Source organism: Pinus tabuliformis, chromosome Q (genome assembly GCF_031772625.1).
Source record: "Pinus tabuliformis cultivar Carrire ecotype Pingquan chromosome Q, CPIR1, whole genome shotgun sequence".
NCBI classification, from domain to species: domain Eukaryota; kingdom Viridiplantae; phylum Streptophyta; class Pinopsida; order Pinales; family Pinaceae; genus Pinus; species Pinus tabuliformis.
In genome coordinates, this window is record NC_142296.1 from 1,231,488,872 (window position 1) to 1,231,494,496 (window position 5,625).

The 5,625-nt window shown below is 39.8% G+C and overlaps 1 pseudogene; it reads right to left on the bottom strand.

Annotated features, from left to right (window-relative positions):
• Positions 1 to 499: 499 nt before the first annotated feature.
• Positions 500 to 4,872, bottom strand: LOC149224262 (coatomer subunit alpha-1-like; annotated as a pseudogene).
• Positions 4,873 to 5,625: the final 753 nt, after the last annotated feature.

The following is a 5,625-nucleotide window of genomic DNA, read 5'->3' on the forward strand; positions in this document are numbered from 1 at the left end:
ATTGCATTGCTTTCTGATGTTGAATAATAAGACCCTAGTGCCTGTTTCTACTCAGACAAACCACTAGAACACTTGCATGATAAAGATAGGATAAACACCCAGGGGGGTCTATAAAAAATTCTCCAGACCTAAAGCTAAATTACTGGCACTTTTCATTGTCTGAGACTGAGAAAGGGAAGCAAAAACACAGACTGAAATTTCAAATTGTAAACAATGAAAAAACATGGAAAGTTTTACTTCCTGAGAAAGGGAAGCAAAAACACAGACTGAAATTTCAAATTGTAAACAATGAAAAAACATGGAAAGTTTTACTTCTACTGTCACTTCAGTGATCAATAAACAGCCTCCTCCAGTCTCTTAAGAAGACCCTCAAGTCTGTCCAAGACTTGTTAGTGATTGTCCTGCCATATCTCTCAACGTGGCTCTCAAAGGTAGAGAGTGCAATATTGATATGGAAATATGCATGGGTAATGAAATTTCTTGAAATAAAGATGCACATTCAGCACCCAGAAGCATCGGAACCCACAATGGAAAGCTCACATATAGGGCAGATATTTCCTTGTATGACTGGAACAAAGCATGTTGTACAATATGGACAGGACACATCCTTCTGATTGACCATGGTATATAGGTGTAAAATTTGCTGCACCACCAACAAAAGGATTTCTGAAGTCAAAATCATAATTCAATTTTTTGGCATCCTGCAGCTGCCTTTCGCATGCCTGCAGAACTTGTTGTACCTTTGTTGAATGGTTTGCAGGGGTTCACTTTCCAATAGTCATCAAGCAAAGTTAGCTGTTGTACTAAAGCTCCATCCCTTATAACAAACACCCATGGTATTCAGCAAAGCCAACCTCAAATGGAATTTTTGAAGGTTGCTATGACTAAAATAAACTGCAAGCTCTTTCTGTTGAACAGTATCATCCTTAACTTCCTTTCTCTTGAACTGCATCTAAAGACCCAGAACACAACTGCAAGCTCACATATAGCACATAGATTTCCCTTTATGATTGGAATAAAGTGTGGTGTACAATGTGGACAGGACACATACTTCTGACCATGGTATAGAGGTGTAAAAGTTGCTCCAAAAACAACAAAAGGATTTCTGAAGTCATAATTCAGTGTTTTTAGCATCCTGCAACTGCCTCCCACATGCCTACAGAACTTGCTGGGCCTTTGTTGCATGGTTTGCAGCGAGCTCATTTGCCAGCAGTTATCAAGCCAAGTTAGTGGCCCTGTGGAGTTCTGTGCAGGGGGGGTGACGGCGTGAACTTGCTACAGCAAGGTGGCTGAGGACTAAAGGAGTAGGCCAAGGCTTTGAAGTCTGCTACAGGAGGACTGAGAAAGCAGACCATGGCCTGCAGGATGTAGCTGAAGAACTGCTTGATGGGCAGATTGCTGATTGAGTGTACAGGGGGCATGCCAGGAGGGCTGCCAAGTCACTAGGAGCAGTCCAAGGTGTCCAAGGAGTTGGTTGTTGGAGCTGCTAAAGGAACAACAATTGTTGCATGTTGGGACTTCAGTTTATACAGAGCTAACAGCTGTAAGTATTGTCTCGTATTTGGCATTTTGTGCAGGGATTGTAAAGGGCCATTATCCCTAGTGAATAGAAAAGAAATTATCACTAGTGTTTTATTTCCAACTGGAATGATGATATGGTGAACACTGAAGACCTTGTTGTTGTAGTTAAATGTACTGAAAAACCAAGCTTTTATGTTTTCGAAAACTTGAATTTCCCTAGCAAACACCTATGGTGTTCAGCAAAGCCAACCTCAAATGGACTTTTTGAATGTTGCAATGAGTAAAATAGGCTGCAAGCTCTTGTTGTTCGACAGTATGATCTTTAACTTCCTCTTGACCCCCATTTGAACACCCATAACACATTCTTTAGCAATTCCAATCAATTTCTTCAGCTTCTCAACCTCCTAAACGGAATCTACATCAATAACTGGAATTGCGTGCAAGATTGTAAGAAATAACCTTAATGCTTCACTAAACTTCCCATCTGTTGTGGCTTTGTAAGCTAGTCTAAGTTTCTCATCTAATAGAAAAAGCTTAAATACCAAAGCTCATGGACCTCTGACATTTGAGCTAGCAGTCTCACTCCAGCCTCCCTCTATTGCTAAGAAGACCACAGTGCAGAAACAAATGTAGGGAGGTATGTATGGCTGCCCATGTAAAGATCCAAAAACAAAGGTTTTAACTTTTAATGGAGTGAAATTCTTAATACCAAGTTGTTGACTTGAGAGCTGCATCGCCATATTAATGTTACTAGCAGCTGCATTCTCACCTGCAAGAAAAGATTTTCTGTATCCATATTTGAATTACTGGCATACGTGGTGATGGCGTAACTAATGACATTATGAGTTGTACCTGCAACATTTGCAGCTTAGACATCTGTAGGGAGCTTCAAATCTTCTACATCCCATCCTACCTCATCGTCATTGTCTCCTCTCACTTCTCTATCATCGACCACTACAACCTCGCCATTTTGTTTTTCAACTCCAGAAGTGTCAAGGTCTTAACCCCTATTGGCTGCAGCTCCTTCATCCTCTTCTTCATGGACTGCACCCCCTGCATTATCCAACCCACCAGAAGTGTCAAGGTCTTAACCCCTATTGGCTGCAGCTCCTTCATCCTCTTCTTCATGGACTGCAACCCCTGCATTATGCTACCCACCCCAAAAAGGCCTTTGGTAACCCTCAATAACAGCCATTCACGATTGCGACAAATTGATGGAGGCACAATAAGTGATGATTTCTTTCCAGATGGCAGAGTGGGCAGATTGCCACCTAACTATTAAGTACAAGCATATCAGCAATCTCTGTAAGCCCATGAACTGCTGCACTCACATATGGGCATTGTGAAACTGACCCATAACATCATTTTATATTTATGCAATCCCCAACATCTTCAAAAACTTATCAATATTGTCCATGACAAGATACAAAATGAAAGCCTTTCAAAATTCTTTAATCTTTGGTAAGCATATTCAACAATGGCAGCATTTCCTTACCAAAGGGCCTCAGTTCCAAGTGTATACCAGTGACCTTAACATCTCTCTGTTTTGCAGAAGCAACATCAATTTGAATAGTTTCACCCTACACTGCTAAGTTAAATCATGCCTTCTCATCTTTGAAAAAGTGAAGAGCCGCTTCTGGGAAGCCCTTCAGATGCAGCTAAGCAATCACTGCCTGTCCACAAATCAGTTCCTAATCATGCTCATAACATTGTCATACTTCCTTTTTATCAGTGCCAGCTTGAATATATACTCATGCATCAATCTGTATGACACGGTTATTTCCAACTCATTCATGCAATTGACAGAATTCTCAGACACCTTCATTATACATACTTGAACATCAAGTGTTCCAATAAGGCCACAGTTTCTGTTTGGAAGACAACAAAGCACAATTGTCACCCCAAGCACCACTCTTAAGTTTTAACACAAATAATCTTATGTAGAGAACAATGTACAAGCTCCTTGCTTCCAATGATGATTGCATGCTTGCTCAGCAAGGCTACATTTTCCATGTCATCTGACTAAATGTATTTAGCAAATGGAGTATGGAGGTCCCCAGGTACAATCCTCTATTGCAAACCAAAGTTGTTGTCTTTTCTTCCTGCATTGTGTCACTCTTCTGTCCCAACACTATCTTCTGGCCCAATAAGAAGGTTTTATGTTCCTGCACAGAAAATTGTATCCACAGTTACTGGACAACTAGACTTCTTGATCACCTTATTTCTATGATTTTTATCACTTGGTTATGACTCATGTCAATGACTGCCGATTGATTGTAAGCAAAACAGGCAGCAGGTCCTCCAAGTCGTTTTCTTTTCTTCTTGCAGTGCGTCACTTCTCCCAAGTCCCAACACTATCCTCTGGCCCAAGAATAAGTTCATATCACCCACCATCAACATCCAAACGTATTAGGACAACATCCTCCATGGGGCTAAACAACAATGATCATCATCCTTGATCCAATTCATGGATCCAACCCTACTTATCTGTATAAGTTGAGAGTATTTTTGAGTTGCAAATTGATGAGCAAACAAAAAATGGTCATTGTTGCAGTATAGGGTGCCCTCATAAACAACAAAAGCAGATCTTTCTTTTTCTAACTTGAAAACAATCAACCCACGGTCATGCCCAATAGCAAGAAGATTCATATCAAGATGTGCTACAAGGATCTAGAAGCAATCATGGTCTCTACAAAATGTTTGGACACCTCTACAATACTTGGATACATCTCAAACTCAGATACTTTTATCTTCTAAATGTTAACAATAATGTCGTGGCGTGGATGGAACATCACACGAGACATATAGTTCACATGCCCTCTTAAAAGTTAAAATATCCAACTTCCCAAGCTTGGTACGCGAGAACAAAAAACATACTAACTTTTCACAAATGAATTATCTACAAATTTTTCACGTGCCCTCCTAAAGTATTCAACTTCCCAGGCCTTGATCTCTGAGAACAAAACTAACTTTTCACAAACAAATTATCTACAAACTTTTCACATGCCCTCTTAAATTATCCAACTTGCCAGGCCTTGGTATTCGAGAACAAAACAAACTAACTTTTCACAAATGAATTACATGCAAACTGAGATGCTACTCAATAAAGAGGAGTAACAAAAGAAAAAGATAAAAGAAAAAAAAAAAGTTAATATATCTCTAATGAAATAGACATAACTTCACCAAGCAATTGAATCTGCATGCCATTCAATCTGCTTGGTGACCATCTGCTCCTGACACAATCAATGGAAAGCTGGGATGAAAAGCAGCAGCCCAGTTCACTCCATGGTCATGACATTCCAAAACATATTTGACAACAACATCACCCTCTCCAAAAATATCTGTGTTCATTTGTGTTAACCTTAATATCATCAACAGACGGTTTTCCTCCTTGAAGCACAAATATCCCATACACAATCAATCTGATCCAAGGGGCTTCAAATGACCAAATCTTCCTTAGGATGAAAAGAAACACACATTACACAAAAAATGTCGCCAATAAGGTCAGATACAAGTTCAAGATTGCCAGTTCCATATCATTATTGTTTGTTCATCATTGGCACTGACAATCTAAGGATACTCATTGTGGAACTTAACTCTCCGGATATAGGCAGTGGTGCATAGTATAGTTCCATATATTGATCTTAAAGACATTCCCTGTAACATTAACAAGTAAATTGGAGTTATAACAACTTTTCATTATTGTATTTTTGACTGTTATGTCAGATGACTTGCAGTTAATATCATTTACAATCGAAGGAATACTCTTTAGATGTCCTAAATATACATGCACAATGTCTACATAAGAAGCTACATGGCTGGGAAGCTTCACTAAACCTACCAATTCTAAAATAACTTTGTTCCTTGGATGGGAGAGGGTGGGATTTTTTCTTGCAGCTCTCCTTTGGCTAAGTGGCTGCACTATGAGAGGCATTTCTAAGCCTGCCAAAATCACCAAGGACTTGTCATCTGGCCCAATCCCCGCCCATTCAGAAGGTTTTAAACTAGGTATACCAGTTTGATTACCTTGCGTGTAATTTCTCACCCCACCCTCCAGCCAGTAGTGAGACTGAGATATTCCTCATAGCTCCAAACAACAATTGA